The sequence below is a fragment of the Oxyura jamaicensis genome, chromosome 11 (genome assembly GCF_011077185.1).
Source record: "Oxyura jamaicensis isolate SHBP4307 breed ruddy duck chromosome 11, BPBGC_Ojam_1.0, whole genome shotgun sequence".
NCBI lineage: Eukaryota > Metazoa > Chordata > Aves > Anseriformes > Anatidae > Oxyura > Oxyura jamaicensis.
Genome location: NC_048903.1, coordinates 19272770 through 19292965, shown reverse-complemented (window position 1 = coordinate 19292965; position 20196 = coordinate 19272770). Strand labels below are relative to the sequence as shown.

Here is a 20196-nt window from a genome sequence, read left to right as displayed (position 1 = left end):
AAAGTCTTTAGTCCTCATGTGCTCACATTTGTCAAGATGCGATTTTTATCGGGGCAGGATTATAAGGACACGGAATCGCTCTTACAGCCTTGACGTGCAGACGCAGCGGTCGGGGAGCTGGTTCTGGTCTTACATCAAAAACAGGAAATTGAGAGCTCGGCGCCCTCCGCACGCTGCTGGACCTCCTTGGGCCACCACGGACCATCCGTGTGCCAGGGGCACGAGCCCAGCCTTTCGGCGAGGACACCAGGTGTCAGTCAGCTACGATGCTGCCACCTGGAGATCTCTGCACCCCTTCCAATGTACGCAGGTCCTCGGGCTGAACAGCAGGATTAATGCCATTGACCCATTTTGGGTTCAATGGCACGCTCAGAGAGGAGCCCCTGGTATTTAAGCAATGGGGCAGAGGAATTGGAGGCACAGTATTGGCCCTTTCAGCCTGCACAGTTGGGTTTATTCAGGACCTTCTTGCCTGGTTTCCAAAAGAAAGAGTCTAGTAGCTTCCTGCTTAACTGAAAAACGTGCGTGCCAAGTCATCTTTCCCTGACTCAAGCAGGAACAGAAGGAGAGTTTCCTTGCACACGTTTCCAAGCCTACCTTCATAGCCAGCACTCTGCCTGAGAAACCTCTCATTCTCTTGGCATCTTCCTGGGGCACAGCACCACTGCTCCCGGGGCTTTTTCCTGGCCCATTTTCCCGTTCTGACACATACAGACCCAGCCCAGCCAGGGCTCCAGCCCCACACTCACGCTGGGAAAACCCTGCAAGCTACCCCGTTGGCTCCACGAGGCTGCTGCCCTGCGGGGTGCTTTGCTGTTCCTGTTATCTGAGCCTAAAAGGAGCTTAGTTGCTTCTCCCACAGAGCCAGTGCAGATTTCCCTTACTGTGAGCAGAGAAGCAACAGACCACAGATGGCAGGGCCCATCCTGGAAGCTGCACCCTCATAAATATAAGCAGTGGCTGATGCAAGGAGTGAAACAGGACCAAATGTGGGGAATGCCATCGCTTGCAGTTCGCTGCTTCCAGAGAGGAAGACGCTGCACCTCGCACGCAGCCCTGCTGAACAGAGCCTCGCTGCCATGGGTGATGTCCCCAACTTCGGCTGTTCCGAGCATCCTGGAGCTGAACGTCAAATCTCAGCCATATGAGGAAGCTCAAAGGGCACAAGGCTGCAAAAATACAGTGCCTTGTCTAAACACGTCACCCTTCCTAAAAATCAGGTAAAACCGGCCAATTCTAGGAAGCGCCCAAATTTAGCATGTTTTATTTAACATGCATTCCTCCACCTTGTAAGAGATTTAATAGACCTGGCCACAGCACATGACAAAAAACAAAACAAAACCCCAGCTCTATTCTCTTTCCACAGCACCAGCAAAATGGGGTTATAACCTCCTACAAGGTTTGTTTCTAAGTTTTCCCCCTTGATTATTTATTTCTAAGTATGCTGAGAAAGCGATCGCTGCCCTACCCAAGCTGATCCCAGCGCAGGTTTTCCCTCCCCCAGCACTCTGCAGCCAACCTGCACGCCACGTGCAGCCATCTCCGATCCACCTTGCCCAACGTGTGTCCATCTTCAGGTGCCTGTGATGCAGAACTAGTTAGAAAGCACTACTGCACTTCCAATCCCCTTGTCCACACTATGCACGCTGCTCTGTAAGTTTATTTGTTCATATCTAACCGTATACAAAGATACAGAATCTCTCTATAAAGCACCTGCGTGCTTTAGGCAGGATACCTTTACTCAGGTCACTGGAGAAGCAGAAGGCAGATCAGAAGAACCGTTAACCCTTTGGAAGAGAACCCAAGGAATCCAAATGACTGAATTATTTCGTTTTACATAGCAGCGGGCCAGGACTGAAAGGAAAATCATGCTAAGAGCTGCACAGGTGACAGCGTAAAGGTTCATCTCGTTCGTGGCATCTATGGCAAACCAAGCACTACAGCTTTGCCCTGCATTTAAAACAGCCCGGCTACGATCTCAAGTGATAATGAAAAAAATGTGTAATACACGTATTAATGTTCAATCTTTTCCTTTGGCACTGTTCTGAGGTCCTGTTCTACACCTTAATCCCCAGCTCCTCACACATTAGCACAGTTGCTGCAGTCTGGATGCGGATCAGGGGTATCTGTGCAAGCCACAGCAAGCGAGTCAGAAGAAAGCAGCTGAAACCTTCGGGCATTTCATCCCCCCTGCTAGAGTGAATCAAGTCCCTCAGCGCATCGAGTTATCAGATCAGAAAAAAATTAAAGGAACACGTTCGCTTACATAGTTCAAATTATGGGTACTCGAAAGCCTCTGCAGCCATCACACCACACGAAGCCAGGGAGCAAGGAGCAGAGCAATGCAGGGTGACAGGTCGGGTGTCATTTCTCACCGGCGCTGCAAGAAAACGGCGGGTTCAGAGCGGGATTTCTCCCCTGCAGCTCGTCGCCGTGCCGCACACAAGAGGGCACTGTTCTGTAGGCTCAGGGGATGGAGAGGCAGCCGTTCACTCCGAGCGCTGCAGATGAGATTTGTTGTGCGCCAAGCCATTAGACCTCCTATGGGGAATTGGCTGCGTAGCTGGAAGCAGACCTGGCAATTAATTCCGCAGCTTCGGACACCTGAGGTGATCCTTCACGCCGCTGACCAGCAATACCCATTCCTCGCCAAAAATGCAAAAATTCAAGCCATTTATCTTACCACAATTATCACAGCTAACGCTTTTCGGAGGGTACGAGACCGGAGCCGGCTCCCCAAAGACACCAGCTCTGCGCTGGGTTCATCAGCACGGAGACAACACGCGGCGTGAAGAGCTTCAAAAGCCCGAAAGGTCCAACCCGGGCTGGATAAGCAACTCAAAGTTGGCCGCGTATTTGAGGCTGAATCAATCTCTAATTGAATCCAGGGGTAAAGTAACTGGCCAGAAATCAGTGTGACACCACAGGGCCTCAAACTTGTACATCAGGCAGAAAGGAGGTGTCAACACCCCGAGCGCCCTGGTCTGCTATCGAGCAGCGGAAGGGGCAGAAGCAACTGCTGGAGGCAAAAAGGCGAAGCAGCGAGCAGGTGTAGCAGGGGTTAGAAAGCACGCAGAGCTGTAGTTCCTCCAGACTACACGCTGCTGAAGTTCATTTGAGGAAAATCGTTCCAGCTTTACCTTGCCACGGGCAACACGGGCTACGATTTTGCCTTTGTCCCCTGACTGCCACCCTTCTGTTAGCTGTGGCCTCTGGGACAGTCTCTGCCCTCCGAGCACAGGAGCACGACATCTCCTACAGCCCTCCTCCCTCCCCTGCAGCTCACCCAAACGGAATTAACAGGAAAAATGTTTTTATTATTTAAACACAGGCATCCATCCACCTCCTGTCAGGACCCAGTGTTAGGCTTCTTTATTTCTCCCGCAGCCCGCTGACAGATGCTGCATTCCTCCCGCTGCCGTGAATCTCTGCAACAGGGGAAAGGCAGAGGCAGACTGGGGCCTTGAAATGTAAGCGAGGCAGGAAATTGCTATCTGTTCATTTGGTATAAAAAGGAATGCATGTGCAGCTCCTCTGAAGACAATAACATTGTTCTCACTGAGGAACTGGGACCAGTGCCTTCATATCCAATTACCTGCACCCCAGAGCATTTTTTTACCCCCTTCTTCACATTATAGCTTTCTAAATCTTATAGGTAAGAGGCCAAAAAGCCTATTTATCTAATCATCGGGGCCATTTTTCACAGTCTTCCTCCTCTCTGCATGCCAGAAGGAGACGACCCCTCACCATAGGGCCGGCAGTGCACGTGGAGTCAGGCGCCCCGGCCGCACGATGCCAGGCACTGGGGGCCGCAGCGAGCCCAGCACATCCACATCCCCCCGTCCTATTTACCGAAGGGACTTCCCAGCAGAAGTGTTGTATAAAGCTTCTGGATTAGAGACATCCTGCGAGTGCCAAGTTGATCGTCCAGTGGAGGCTGTTCTACTATTAAGTAACCTGAAGACGCTCTCCGTCCAGCAGTGCTGCGAGTTACCAAGGACAGAGTGCATGCCTGGAACAAATCTTTTGTCCTTAGGTAGCCTGTGAACTTCCTGAACTCATCCGAGCCTACGAATCGGGAGTTCATCTCTACATGCCACACTGAGGGATATTCATGTCTCCCTTGCCAATGCTCTGTATTACTATGGAGTCATTATATCATCAACTGCGTTTCAGAAAGATGTTTCAAACATCTGGTTAGCTTTAAATGCACAAAACCACATGCACACATCAGTATTTTTCACGTTAATCTGCTTCTCCCGTGGTTATGAGGGAACGCTCCAGCAGATGAACCTCGATGACTCCTGATTGATGATGGACGTTCTGTTTACATTTCAGCTGACAACACCAAGGTATTTCCTCTCCAGCTGCAGCCAAAAACAACAGCGGAGAAGAACGAGCACCACCAAACCCCCTAATCACGAGTCACGGAGCCTGAGCCCGCTGTCTCTGGGCCACATGAGCTCCAGGGGTAATAACATCACAGCAACAAACACGCAGCATCCTTCATCCGTACTCCGGAGGGATAACATTTTACCTATTGCTTAGAGGCACTTACCTCTGATCTGGAAACCATTTAAAACAAAGATTAAAGCAGAAAGTGAGGAATCTCCTGCTTACTCAACTCCGTTTTGCTTCTATCATCACAGAATTTGACCACGAAGCAAGGTGGGCACCTTCCAGGCTGCCAAAAAATGCACTGCAATTTTAAGGGTCTCCAGGGAACAGAGCATGGCTGGGATCGCTTCCCCAGCTTCACTACAATATAGTTCTAATCTGGTACTACATGAGAAGTCATCACCAATCACTCATCTGACCTGAAAATGTTTTTCCATGTTTTTGCTATAAAAGGTCTAAAATACATGCTTTCTCCAAAGGAAGCGTTTCTTTTGGTAAATGAAATAATGGGCACTGGGGAGTGAAAGAGGGGGAAGATGCTGCCTCAAAAGCATCTCTTCTGATAAAAAGGGAGAAATAAAATGGTACCTGCAATTTAGATGTCTCGAGGATCAGACAGATATGAGAGGAAGGAAAAATACACTAAGAGTTTCCCTTGCCTTGGAAGAAAGAAAAGCTTGCCTGTGCTTCAGAGCTCCTGGAGCAAGGCATGAAACTGCCACAGACGGCACCAAATTCATTTTGTAATGCCAACTCAGCATTCCTAACAACAAACTATATCTGGCCAGTCTTTGATCTAGTTATTATTTATCACGCTCTCTGACAAGAGAAAACCCCTGAGCCCTGTAGGTGGTAGCATGATTAGTGCCAACTGCTTCAATCCTTTGGTGAAGGTACAAGAGAGGAGATGGGGGGGCTGCACCAACGCTGCAGCCAACAAGGACAGGGTCACAGTTGCAAGTCGGTCTCCCCCTTTTAACATCAAGAAAAAAAAAAAATAAGTCCTTTTCACATGAATACAACAGTATTTTCTAAGCTTTAGGAACAAATGCATTTGAGCCCTGCAGGGACCATGATATCATCACACCAACCGTCACATTTCACCCAAGCACCGGCTGCGTAAAGCTCAAGAACTAAAGCCCTACAATTACAGCTTCATTTGGGTTCTGGCTAAAGCACCTGAGCACGCAGGCTTGATTTGACGAGCATCAAGAGACAGTAAATCCTCTGTGGTACTCGTATTCAGAAACACGTGCTTTGCATCTAAGTCTGAATGTGTTGGTTTTAGCTTCCAGCTAGGATTTACGTTATAACTTTTCCTTTTGTTTCCAAAGTTTTCTCCCACAAAATTATCCCAGTGCATAAGTACCAAATCACTTCATCTTTTTTTTCCACAAATTCAGTAGATTAAGAGCTCTTAAACGTCTCCCTTTCCCCAGCTCTCAAATCATTTGCCTAGCTCTTTTCCAAATGGACTTTGTTTTTTAAAAGGGCTGTCAACAAATAGAGACGACCAAACCCACCCAGTTTGGTGGGAGAGCACAGAGCCCTCCTGCACACCCAACCCAGCGTCACTGCAGCCTCTGTTTTGCCAGCCTGGGGCATGGGGAGCTCGTTCAGTTACTGCCCTGTCCCCTTCACAAAGACATTTATTTCTGCAGCAGTCGGCAGTGCCATAGGTGCCCCTTGCCTGCTTCTCAGACGTAGAGCTACCTCAGCATCAAAGCACATTTTATTTCCATGGCCTGAGTTTACCAAGCCTTCCAGACCGCACAACATCTTTGCTCACCACTGCACCCCTTCCAGCCAAAGCATGAGCTGTACAAAAGCTTTATCAGCAGTAACTTTATCTTGACTTTAGGTTGCTGATGAGACGATGGAATAACAACGTGCCAAACTCCACAAAGCCCAGCTAGCAACCTCTCTTATTTCATAAGGGTTCCCTGACGATGACATCTTTCAGATGTATCAGCCAATTCTTAATCCACTTGGTATGTGCGCTCGATGCTGTAAAAATGCTAATTGCTTTCTTCAGCTTCAAGTCCAGCACTTCCAAAATAACATCCAAGTGTATTTCACCTACCTTTGTCAACCAAACCCTTAAAGAATGAGGCAAGTTCTGTTTGACAGTTGGCTTCCACTTATCCAGTGTCCACCAAAACCCACATCTGTTTAAGGAACCACAACTGGAACAGTTTATTAGTGCTTTCTTCTCCTCTACAGGAAAACAGAGCAACCAGTCAAGCAGTACTGGTTGACTCAACCGGGAAGCCCCATCTAGCTGGGTAGCAAAGGCAAGGGCTGCTTTTCCCAGTGCTTCGCAAGAAGAGAAGCAGAAAAGCAGATAAAAGCATCTCAGTGCAGGGCACTCGGAGCAGAGAATCTGGGAATCCCACGAGATAATCATCGCTCAAAGCCGTCTCTCCAGAAGCACAGCCATTAACCGGTAATTGCTTCAAGAACACTCAAAACCGAAAGGTAAATAAAGTCTCCGTATTTCCCTAATGCTGGCCTGTTCTCTGTTCATTTATCCGGCAAATCCAGCTCTTAGTTTAAGTCACAACAATCTATAAACAGACCGTGATTCTTCCCCAAGCTTCTCCACCATTTAGCTCTGATGAATAGCTTGCACAGGCAAACCCGAGCTGCTACGGACGGCAACGAGTTGCTCCGAGCCTGGACTACCAGTGCCACTCAATTCGTCACCCAGGCCAGATGCTTTCATTTCTGTCCCGGACTGGACGATGAAAGGCTTAGATAAATTACGAGTCTTCCCAACTTGCTTGCCAGTTGCCCACCAAGCAGCTATAAACATTCGACAAGTCTCTTTGGTGAGTAATCGAAAGAGAATTTGCAAATGGCCGTGCGAGCGCTTCAGACGTGGATTCTCTTGTGAATATTTACTCGCACAAGTATGCAACGTGATGTTGCTTTCCCACAAGTGTTCCTGCCAACGCAATTTTGCTCATCTGAAGCGGTTGGGGAATAAACAAAGAAGCGTGGTCAAAAATACCAGCAAAGCAGATCAGCGAATTATAGATGGAAAAAGAGTTCACGGGGAACGATCCTGACCGTGTGACGAGGAGCGGCTCGGTGCCTATGCGCCGCGTTACTCGCTCAGCCCTTCTGCTTTCCCTCTGCATGGGAAGAGAACAAATTGGACTCCCTTTCTTCTCCCCTCTATACTTTTGCAGCCAAGCACGCGTTTTCCAAGTGGAAATGGTTAAATGTAACATATAGTAGTAAAAACCAATAAGAAAACATATGAAAACTATCACATAAATGGGTGAAGTACTTCGCGCAATTTAATCGTATAGCCAGAACTCAGCATTGCCTTGGACTCTGCGGTCACTGGGGAATACCATAACTCTAAAGTGATGAAAAGAGTTTGACAAAAATGTATTGCAGTATTTCAGACACTTCAAAAAGCGTGGGATGTCTCAGGTCACGCTTGGGGCTTTCCTCCTGCCATGCTGCATCTGCAGCGAGCAGCAGCTGGAAGTCAGCACAACCCCTCTTCACAGGCACTGTACTGAATTTTGAGAGAACGCAACTGAAATCGGCAGGGCCCTTTATCCAGCCTTAATCCTCAAAAACGTTTATTATTAATAATACAAGGGCTCCATCCGAGACATTTTACAAGACCTCCTTGTACCACCCAGTTCACCCAGAACACCACAATACCCAGTCCCTATTTCCATGAGCCCCATCGCCTCTCTGGTTTCCATAAGCAGAAGCATCTTGTGGCAATTAAAAGATCTGGGACCATCCTAAAGTGGCATCAAATGTGAAGAAATATCAGAAAAATCTTGCAACATAAAGCACTTGCAATGAAAGAAAAGGAGCACCCGGTGCAGGTGTTCAGGAGAGGAATTCACAGCGGACAGACTCAGTGCATTGGATCCATAGCTCTGCCCAGAAAGAGACAAAGAAAAATCTCTATTTTTCATAATTTAAAATAAAAACCTTCTAACTCATTAAATCTTTCAACAGAACAGCTTTTGAGCATACTTCTTCATTAAGAGGCGCAGGCAGTTTTGTGTTTGTTTGCTTTTCTTTAAAGCAACCGTGAGCCTTACTCTGTCCTGTACAGGCACAGCTATTCAGTTCTGCAGTAATACTGATCGTTCTGCCGTCTTCTATCCTTCAAATATAACAAATTTGCTCTAACAAATAGAACCCTCGGAAGAAAAACCCGAATCTCTAAAAAAGACTTGAACGTGGAAGTTTCACAAGCAAGCTCCTTCAGCAGCTGGTTCCTTTATGTCAGCGTCAAGTCCGCCAGATAATTTCTTGATAGCGCCAACCCCTAGCAGCAACCACACATTCCATTCACCCCACAGAAATTTGTAAAAACCTTCATGAAAGACTGTTTTATTATTATTTTGTTTTAATCATTTCAGCACTAAAAAAAAAAAAAAATCAGAAACAGTAAAAACTTTCAAGCAAACACGTGAAGCTTCGGGGACAGGGCTGTGATTTCCATTAACGGCGTCCTCCAGAAGCACAAGTGGCTTTGCAAGCAGCCCGTTTCATCAGAGCAGCAAGAACAGGGTTTGAAGCTCAAGTGCAACTAGAAGCCAGGTAAGCTGCTCATCTGTTGGAGAGGAGAACATCTTTTCTTGCCCCTGCAGACAACCAACAGCCTCCCCGTGCTCGGCCGGCCAAGGCATGCTCAACCCCACCGCTGCTCACCCGAGGCCACCCTGAGTCATCTCCTCCACAGTTTCCAAACACCAGATGCATCGCTCTAAAGTCTCAACACCCAAAGGCTCACGCGACAGCAAAAGTTTTAGCTATTTCCTTAAAATTAAAGGACAAATCCCAAGCCATTGGGACGGCAGAGAAATCCAGAGCACGGCTATCGATTTTACCCAGAACCTCCGTCAGAAGGCAAGGTGAAGGACATTTATTTACTTATTGTAAATCTTGGGATTTGTAGCAACTGACTCATGATTTCTAAGTGTGCGGGGCTGGCGGAGCCGCAAATCCTTTTGACTCATAACCTCGGTGGGGGAATCCCCAACTGGCCTTCCCTCCCGCCCGCCCCGCAACGCTGATGCAGAGGCAGCTTTTACCAGGTTTATAAACACGTCTGGGGGAGAACGTGCCTCCCCATTCATTACGGCCATCGGAGACTGCTCTGTAACGTATCTATGGCAAACAGAAAGCTATTGCACAATAAACAACGCCAAGTGTCCCGTTCAAATACGGCCAGCGTTTTGAAATCGTACAAAGAATGCTGAAAAGATAAATATTTACGGGGTTTGATGAACTGCAGCGCTGCGCTAATGAAATCAAGACTTAAATGCACTTGGACCATCCTCTGCCCAAAAGGAGAGAGACTTCACTGTAAATATTACTGCTCAAAGGAACAATTTATACGCTGCCTCAATAGCAGAGGGAGATCAAAGGCAGATAGGGGAATCTTTTAATGGAGCTGTAGCAAGATTTAGTGGAACAACCACGCTGACTCCTTCCCCCTCCTCACCGGCACCCCGCTGCCAGTGCCGACCTGCAGAGGAGCACCTGGGCTGTGCTGACCCCAACATCTCACTCCTTTCAACTCCATCTCCCTGACCACAGGAGGTGAGCCAAGGAAGTTCTCCCGCATTTGGTGATCGGGGATCGATTCCTTCCTCAGTCTGCGATGGTTCACATCCATGGGATTGCAGCAACACCTGATTTTTAGTCTCAGGTTAAGGACGGGTAGGCTGGTGGCGCTGGGAATTTAGTCTCACTAAGGCACCGAGAGGGCTTTGAGATTCTGCAGCACAAGAGTTACAACTGCAAAGCAGCACCGAGGCACAGCTCGTTTCCAGCGAGCCCTTACTGTGAATTCACGGGCTGGACTCTTTTGCAGACATCCTGCTTTTCCCACCCTATAAAACGCTATTCCAGAAATTCCATATAAACGCCTTTCACATCGCATTATATTCCCCCAGCAAAAACAGCCGGATAAGAAATGCCTGCCTACGAGCCTTATGATCATGCTCTTAACACGTCTGAACTTCAAAGGGACCAAACAGAAAAAAACTGCTCATCCCAGCAAATATTTGCTCTGGCTCCTACCTCCAGTGTCTTTCAGGTGGCTGATAATCGAGTTATGCCATGAAAAACGTGCAAATTAAAGGATTCCCCAACCGTTCTTAGGTGGCTGATAAGCTTCTTAACCACTGACCTTCTAAACCCCTGAAATGATCAGCAAGTGAGATTACAAAAAAAAAAAGGAGCAACATATGGTAGCACGCTCAAACACAACGGTCTTAAAAGGAAATAAAAGCTCTCTGCAGACTCCACATCCTCTAAATCCATTCTGCGAACAGATAAAAGCCACATTGTAGTCAAGTCTCCACCTAAACAGCAAAAGCAAAATCTAGGTCAGCGTCCTCTCCTAGGAACTGATATATTAATCAGTGGCGCTTCCAAAGGGGTTTTTGACTAATGCAGTGTTTTATATAGGAACTGGCAGCCACCACCTTTTGCAACTCAATACTCTCTCAAAGACTCCGAGAGCCAAAAGTTACACTCGGAAAGCACTTTTAAGCTGGTTGGAAAAACAAGGCTGGTTTTGCCTTTATTCAAAGGAAAAAAAAAAAAGAAGTAAAGATTACACCACGGGTTGGTAGCGGCAGCTCCAACGCAGCGCTCCCTACCCTGCTCTTCCAAAGGGAGAAGCGTCCCGCTCTCCCTGCCGGTGGTGATCCCTTTGCTCGAGGTCCTGCAGCGAGCAGCAGCGGACCCAGGAGCGCAGCCACCAGCCCAGGACTCGCGCCGTAAGCTGCAGCCATCCTGCGTGAAACGGGAACAGTGCGAAATGGGAACCAGCCACGGGAAGCTTGCTGGGGCACTGGATTTAAGAGGGACCATCTCTGCTGGCTGAAAACTCACTTTCTCATCCCAGCTTTTCAGGACTAGGACTCAGGACATGGTTCCTTTTGGCTGCAATGAAGGAACTTCAGTTTTCCTGCCCAAACAGTCCACAGAGACATCTATTAGTTTTAACATTATTTGGTGGAAAAGAATCCGAGGTCCAGCATGAGCCATTCGCTGCCTCCGGAGAGGCAGGGGGAGGCAAAGTGGTGGGAGGGGAGCCTTTGCTATCCAAGAAGAAAATGTTTTGTCTCCATTCCATTCAAAAGAGAAAAAAATAAAAATAAAAACTCATTCTGAAAAGTCTTGTTTTCATTCCTTTGTGAAACTAAACCACATTTTAAACCCCTGCATTTGTACAGAGCAGGAGTTTGCTCGCTGGCCATTGATAACTTCCACTCCATCGTGCTGCCACGAGCCAGGGCACCAAGGCTTGTCCCCAGCACGCTGGAAGCCACCACAGGGAAGAACGGAGCAGGGGCAGCCTGGCCCTGTGATCAAAGGCACAAATTCTCTTATCCATCACATCTGAGCCTTCCACCCCCCTACAGCCCCCAGATCCAGCCCCCAAAACCTCTTGGCCCCAGAGGACGCAGGCAGTGACCCCATCTGAGCTCCTGCACGTGCTGCAGCAACGGCAGCTGCAAGACCTGGGGCAGAAATAAGCAAGAAACCAGGGATCGGGGGAGCAGGTTGACATTACCACCCAAACTGAGCAACATCACAGCATCTGGGCGGGCAGATTTGGTGCCAAGTTCTGCGTTCCCAAGCTGGGCAGGACACGCGCCATCCGTGCCTCTGCTTTCACTCCTGCTTCTGCAATGGAAGCAACGTTCAGGGTTTTCCTTGTTGAGCACTTGCCTTGCCACAGAGCAGCTAAAGCTCGCTGCCGTCGGTGCGGAGCAGTGCCCAAGGCAGGCAGGAGCCATCGGGGCTCTGCTAAACCCCAGCTGCTGTTTGGTGAGGAACGCTCCTGGGACACCTGCACGGTGCTGAGAGGGACATCAGGAAAGAGCTGCAGGCATGAGCTGAGTCCTGCATATCTAATTGCAGCCATTTAAGGAAAAAAAAAATAAATCAATATTTTATAATCCAATTGGTTGTACTTTGTCTCCACAGGTGCCTGATTTTGCTTGAGTTCTTACTAAAAAAATACAGGTGCTGCTTTCTAGAGCTGCAGCATCAGCCACAGGAGATGCAGCAGGCAGAGGACACAAGACCAGGGGCAAGCCCGTGGGGATTTATTCCTTCTCAGGCAAACATCATTCCTGCCCCATTTTATTTTTGTGGCATTAGAGGAGGAGCATTGTGGCATTAGAGGCACAGGAAAAAAGCTCTGATGAACGTGCCCCAGCCAGCCACCCTCTGCCTACCAAAAGCAGCAATGAAGCTTCCCATCCTGGGCTTTGCAAAGGGTTTTATTTTGTTTTTCTGCTTGCATCAGTTTTATATCCCCGGTTCTGGTTTTATTACATGCATCTCCCTCACTCGTCCGACCCAGTATCTCTTCCAGAGATTGCAATCTCACTGTATGAGCTATTTATCTAAAAAAACAAATAAGGAGCATTTTTAGGCTGTGCCATTGCTTGGGAAAGATGTACTTTAAGTTAACAGCTTGAATTAATAAGCCAGTAAAACTTAAAATGACCTTCTTTGCTGTTCTTGGCACTAGAGGAAACATCAAGTCTTGCCTTTCCCTTTTCTTTGTCGTTAGCATGGCAGAAGACAGGTGAGCAGAGAGCTGCTTTCATCACGTTCCCTTTCAGCTGTGATCGCTAACAAAAAGAAGAAAAAGCCCTCTCCTTACCCAAAGGGACGGCTCTCAGAGACAGGCTTCTACTGACAGATAAACAATATAATTATATTTCAGCTAGGCTGTCCGCAAAGAATCAGGGTACAAACCATCCACCGCACCCCTCGCTGCGGAAGAGACTTGGCACCGGGTATCGGGGACAACCAAGGCACTACTGAGGCACATTTCAACCCGCTCATGGTATTTTCTCCCAGCACAAAGCCATCACCTGAGGGGGGGCACCCAACACCCCAGCCGCGTCCGCAGAGCAAAGCAACCAGGGCCTTAACCCAGCTCCCAGACACCTACACCGCAGAGGTGCTACTGCACGAGCACAGCATTTCTTTATTTTTTAATTAATTTATTTTTTATCTCCTGCTCTTGGTCAGCTCCCTGCAGCCCCTGCCACTGGCTCGTGCAGGACGAGCAAGGCTTTGGGGTTTGGCTATTTTTCCTCCTTCCTTTTATGACGTGCTGGAAACGCTCACTTTGGAGCGGAAAGGATGCTGATAAGGGTGCTTAATCCTTCCTGTCTGAGAAGGAACGTGCCAATTCTTACCCTGAGTTAGGCCACAAAGGTTAAGGCATCTGTTTAGGATGTGCATGTGCACAGCCCGAGGAGGTTTACCCTTTGTTTTTCTATACAGTTTGGTGGCCGAGCTCTCCGCTTATTGCGGCTGCAACGAGACGACGCTGCTGGGTGAAGCAAAGCAAGAGGCTTTTAAACAAAAGCGAGGCGAACATCACAGCCTACTCCAAAGGACATTAAATCCAAGGAAGTCTTCTCTCAAATAATTTCCAAGGGGTTTGGAGCAGCCCCAGAAGCTGCTTTTCATCCGCAGCTCACAGTGATTTTACTAGAGAGAACAAAAAGCCTTTTTGTTCCCATTTTCCAGATGTGGAGAGCGAGGAAGAGAGAAAGCTGATGCAGAGCAGATCGCAGCTACAAAAAAAATAAAATAAGAACTACAGCAATGCAGAGGGGAGACGAGCAAAACTCAGCCTTCTCACAAGGAGCAGCAAGGGCTTGCACTTGTCTCCTTACTGCAACACACAAAAGACAATTTTCAGTGGGAGCAGGCTGCTGCTGTCTCCAAGTGAGAGCAGAGCAGCAGAAGGTACCAAATAATCGTGGAATTATTTAAAATCACAAGAGGCAGTTGACCTCAATCGAGCGTACAGGGTCACAAGGAGAGGAGCAGAAGGGGATAACATCAACATCGAGCAATAACAGAAGAGAGACACTCGATACATCCACCTGCCAGCATTCGGAAGCTGTAAGAAGAGGCTCGTAAGCAATCCCAGACGTACCTTTCGATGACACCGAGGAAAACTACGCCAAGAGGGACAAGGCTTTGCGAGAAACAGAGAGGAAAAGTGAGAGCTTTTTCGCTACCAGGGAACATCCCCCTGAAACCACGGCAGTTTCTACGCTCTGAGATTTCACAGACCCGGGGCTGAGGGATTGGCACCAAATACCGCTCAGACAACAGGGGAAGGAGCGGGATGAGCTGCACATCTGAGGCAGCCGCAATCCCTCCTAACCCGGAGCGTGCAGCACAGTAGCACAAGCGAACCGAGAGGGAGTTAACCCAAACCACAGCTCAGCCTCCCACCCACACACACGCACACCAGGAAATCACAAGCCATTAGCATCAAATTGAGGCGGTTTCAGGACACCGAGGGGAAACACACCTCACTGACCTGCCGGGCTCACGCTGCTGCTCCAGAAGCCAAGGAGGGTACTGGAAGGTGCTGAGGGCTCCAGCCAGGTCCCCAAAGCGATGGCAAGTTTCTCAAGGTCAGTGCAGGTCCAAGCACAGCACCTTGCAGCCCAAAATCCAGGGCACCAGGAGAGACCTTTGCAGCCTTCCAGAAGGAAAAAATTCACCGCCCATCTTCCCCTTCCTAGTCCTGGCAAGCTATTAAATGAGAAATAAAGAGCGAGCTCCAGCAGCTTCTGCCCTATTAAAGCCACCTGGCAGGGGGGAGGGCAGCCAGCACCCGTCCCCAGCCTGGGGCCAGGTGGGGAAGCTGGGCTCTCCCACCCCGTTTATCTCTTTCAGCTGCCCGCAGCCCCTGCTTGCCCACCTGGGAGCTCCAGGCCACCTCTGCACACCAAGGGCAGTGCCAGGGCTGCTCTCATGCCTATGGGTGCCTCTGCCTAGAGTCATGCCAGGACCTGGTTTTCAGCCCTGCTCCTCATCTATCCACGACAAGGATGTTGTCCTCCCGCACATCTGCTCTGGGAGCCCAAGCAACATCGGAGCAGCTCCTGTGGACCTCACACATGGCACAAGCAAGGTGCTCTCGCAAACGCTTCTGCAAGCCCTGGCGAAGAGGAGCGGGGGTCTTCATCACACGCTGCGAGGAGCTACCCCAGTCCTTCCAGAGCATGCGCGGGCGGCTGCGCATCCGTACACTGACCCCAGTAATGACCAGGATGCAAGAAGCTCAGACCTACGCTTGGCTTTTCAGTCATGGGCCAGCAATGCTGTGAATGTGAGCAAACACGCGACACAGAACGTGAAATGTGCTGAGCTACTGGCTGCAGCTGGGCTAAATCCTTCCCTTCCTCCTCCAGTCCATCCTTGTGCTAAAGGTGAGACTGGACACACGCCAGGGCCCCTCCACTCCACAACACTTTTCCTATTGCACCCCATGGAGCTGGGCTCCCCCAAGCCAGGCTCCAACTCCCCTTGCCCAGCTCAACTTTTTGGTATTTTTTGTTTTTCTCCAAGTAGTACTTAAAAAAAAATAATTAGTGAGTGAAGAGCTGTATCTGAAGCATTTCCCAGCAGCAGCAGGCGGGTGCTTTCGGACAAGCACTGCTGCCCCCTCCCAGACCATCAGCTCATGAAATTGCCTGGGTTTAGCCCACAGGTGGAGTGTGGCCGTGTGCTGTAAGGCTGCCTGATGCGGCCCCTGCAGCAGCTGTTACCACGCATGCCCACCTGCACCTCTGTGCAAACAGCTCTGCTTCAATGAGCAATTTCGCTGCTCATCACTTGTACGATCCCTTACGACCGGCAGCTGTGAGCACACGCTGCAGCTGAAGCGTGTCCTTCCCTGCCAAGCTACCCCGTGGGGAATAGGCACGTTTCTCCTCTGCCTTCTTCCATCCGGGCTTCTTCATTTTTGCTCATTTTTGCCCGTTTTTGTGTCCTCAGGAGTGAATGGGGGAGTGCTGCTCACTGAGCAGGGCCGCGAGGCTGAAGCTGAGGCCGTGACAGCATGGCATGGAAGTTATCAAACACGCCTGCCTTAATCCTCTCCCAAAGGCAGCCTTTGAGTTTCTCAGAGCCTCTCTGCCCTCCCTGAAGTCCAGGAGGTGCCCTCACCAACAGCCTCTCCCAGAACCGTGCAGAAAACCTCAGGCTGGAGGCAGTTATGGAGTTTGGGAGCAGCACCAGGGGCAGGAATGCTGCTCAGAGGAGTCCCTGAAGCTGCAACCAGGCTCACAAGAAACCTTTATTACGCTCTGCTCTTCCCGAACCTTGCACGCCTTGCTGACTTCGACGATTTCGTGGACTGCAGAAGGACCCCGAGCAATCACGCAGGGAAATTTCTGGCAGGCAGGGACCAGCGGCTCTTCTCCAGCCTGGCATCTGCAGGCTGACTTGTGGGATGTAGTTCCTATGGAGAAACCTTTCACCGCACGGTAACGGTGTCAGTTCTGCTTCTGGAAAAGCAAAAAAAAGCTTCAGAATTGCCAAGATTCCTCGTTCCCCAGCAAAATACGGCCAAGAGAAAGCCAGCTGTGACACCCCTACAAAAATGCTCTATACGAATGCTGGAGGGTTGTATGGAAACTGGATAGCACACCTCTGGTATTTGCAGCGTATGCATTTTTTTTCCGAGACCGAAGCCCATTTCACGGGGTTATAAATCAGCCATAATAAAAATTATTTCTCAGCGCAAAGCACTGCCCAGCGGTGAACTTAAAAACGTGTCTTTTAAAAATCATTTCAGGTCACGCTTCCACAGGTTCTCCTCCTGAAGTTTTGTCCCCCACCTGCCTGGTTCTGCAGGTTCCACGCTCCTGATTTCTAACGAAATCTTGCAGAAAATGGACTCAGATTCAGCTGCCTGGGCTCGACCCATGGGAAAACAGCAAAGGGAATGCCTGCCCTTGGCAGGTCAGCTGTAATCGCGCTGCTAAACCCCGCGGCGTGTTTACATACCACCGAGATAGGTGTGCTGTGTAAATACTTAGGAAGAGCTATCTCTGCGAGCATTAATTGAATTTCCCAATCATTCCAGGCTCGGCCGTGGTGGAGAGCAGATTTCCAAATACGCTTGGGGAATCTGGGAGCACAAACTACTGCAGGCTGGCGGAATCTGCCTTTCTCACCCTTTAGGTGCCTTAAAATGACAGGTTTAGGAATCAGCACGGCTCTTTTGTCCTCCTTTTCCCTGCTCAGACGCAGCAAACGGGGGCCCCAGCCGCCTTTCTGGTGAAGAAGAGGCCAGTTTCGCATTCCTGCAGGAGGGTTTGTAACACAGTGATCATTTCTGCTCACAATGACACGAATTTCTAGGTTGCACTTAATGCCATCCATGACATCTCCCATGCAGGGGTGGGTCTTTGGGGCTACACTTGTCTTCCATGTGTTTTTTAAAGATGGTGTTTTTACAAGGATAAACCAACGATCAGCCGTGTGCGTTACCGGTCGGAGAGGATTTCCTTCTCCATGCTCCTTCTGCCCACGTCGGCAGCGTTCTTGCAACGTCAACAGCCAGAGCTTGCAATCCCAAACCGCTCCTGACTCAGAAAGCAGGCTGCTGCTTCCTAAGTGCTGAAACAATCTCTAGAAATATAAATTCCGTGGGGGAGAGGACGCTGAATGGGGACAGGTGTAGTGGCGCAGAGCACGTTGGCGGCGATGCGGCTGAGCTGCAAATGAAGGGACCCTGCTGAGGCTGCGGGCACGGCGCATGGTCTCAGAGCATAAATAAAGAAGAAATCTTGCACAAAGAGTGCAAAATGCCATGTGACATAAATAAATAAGTGGCTAAGAGGGGACAGACAGCAGAAGGGGAGGGTTGTGACACCGCTTTGTGTTCCCCAGCTGCACATCAAGCCTTCCATCCACTAACAGGGGACCCCAGCCAGCCTGGCAAGCACTAGCTACGAATATTTTCCCTGCCCAGGTTTGCACGTGAGCCACGCCAGCTCTGAATCAGTGCATTCCAATTAAATTCCAGTTAAAAGCCACCTAAAACAAGGAACTGCCATCCACTTGGTGGAAAGTGATAACAGGAGAGCTGCTGGGGCCAGGAGCCTGCAGGATGCTGCCCAGTCCCCCTGAAGCGAGACGACGGCTGGAAGGATGGATGCTTCCAAAATCAGCCGTGCACGTGCCAGGCAGGTCCCCAGGCACGGCACAATGGGATTACGAGAAGTGCTGCCCTTGGCAGTCATCAGCAACGGGCAATTTTCAGCCAGAAATACTGGGAATCTGCGAACACACCTACGTGACGAGCCACAAGGAACTGCAAATTCCTCCTTTTCGTTTGGGCTCCCCATCACCATCTGTCCGCCCCGCCATCGTTTTCTCCGCACCTTGCTTTCCTTTAACGGCAGACGACGACTTTGTCCTCGGCTTTGTCACATCCTTCCCAACACTCCAAAAACAGTCCGATTTTTTCTGCTTTGGGTTTATTTTTAGCCATTACATGCCTTTCATCAAGGCAGAGGCAGCAAACATTTTAAAAGATATTTATCTTGATTTAGGGGCCCAGCTCTGACCTCACATAGCATGGAAGAAATTGGGAGTGAGCTGCCTGAAGCCCAAGAAGTATCGAATGTGTGTAAAAGCAGCACCGCTCTCCCCAGCAGGAGATGTTGCCATAAATTGTCCCGGTTTCAGTCTTAACCTTACCGAGAAGGAGCTAAGCTCATCACATGCTTGGAAGCCGATTTGGTTTTGTTAAATCTGGCAAAACCGATGGAAATGCCATTTGCAGTCAACCAGCTAGGTCTGATTGCCTCTTAGGAAAATCAGGGGGCAGAGTTAAAAAATACAACGTGCTCTGCAGCACAGCATCGTCTGCAGAAAATGCTTCAGACACACGAAATAAATCACACTGTTTGAGTCTCTGGTAGCTGAGCAGCTTTATCTTGCAGGGCGAGTGCCACACATCTGTGCTAATTGCTTGACAAGACAAATTAAATCTCCTCCAAGCAAATAGCGGGGAGCTTGCAGCATCCAGTCCCCCCGAAGTGGCCAGGAGGGATGGCAGGGAGCACGCCTGAGCTTTGTGGCTGCTCCCCTGCATCTCGCCCACCAACAAGAAGAGCAAACCCTCACTTTCAACACGCTGCCTCTTCCCCGTCGTGAGCTCCGAGCAATTTCCAAAGCGTGCCGGCTCCGCGAAGAGGAAAAGGACGTGCTGCAGGCTCAGCCGCCGAGGAACTATCCGGACCGAGCAGGCAGCTGGACCGGGAGGCACGAGACCACACGAGGCTGAGCAGAAGGGAATGACAGCACTAGGAGCTGTCATTTCTGCAGCTCGCGGGGACCACACTCCACGGCATGTGTGCGGGGTGCTGCCCTGCGCAAGGCACCCATCTGCAGCGCTATCGGGACCAGATGTGCAACGCAAGCAGCGGCGCTCGCAGGCTCGCTCGCGCTCGGTTCAGCAGCAGCGAGCACCTGAGGTGGGGTGGATTTGTGTGCGGAGCAAACATCTGTCAGCCCCGCCAGCAGGAGAGCCAAGAAGCGGCGGGGGAAAGGTTGAAATTCAAATAAAACTCAATACCCAGCAAATGGGAAAGGTCAGACAGTGCCACTGCAGCGCTGTGTTTCATTTAATTTTGGCCGCGGCGCAAGCCGGTCTTTGAGGGAGGAACATAATGCTGGTGTCATCGGATTTTTCTTACACCACACTTTTGCAACTGGCAGTGGAAATCGGCTTGGTCCAGGTCCCCCGCACGGGGAGCTGGTGCGTGGCGAGGCTGCTCGGCACATCCCCTCCCAGGGCTCGCGCAGCACAAGCACGTTCTGCAGGCAGCACCAGAATAAGCCACATTTCTAAACAGACACAAGCCTCCGAACAACGGAGGTTGGGAAAGCAGCTCCCGGAGAGCTGCGCTCCTCATTTGGCTGCAGGAGCTGGGGAGCCCAGGA

At 49.8% G+C, this 20196-nt stretch overlaps 1 long non-coding RNA gene across 1 annotated transcript in view; it reads right to left on the bottom strand.

Annotated features, from left to right (window-relative positions):
- The window catches only part of LOC118172943, a 48931-nt gene extending 33113 nt beyond the window's left edge, over positions 1-15818 (bottom strand). Inside the window, exon 1 of the long non-coding RNA XR_004753918.1 lies at positions 14768-15818. This is a non-coding gene — a long non-coding RNA (uncharacterized LOC118172943). The remainder of the gene's footprint in view (positions 1-14767) is intronic.
- Between the last annotated feature and the right edge of the window lie 4378 nt (positions 15819-20196).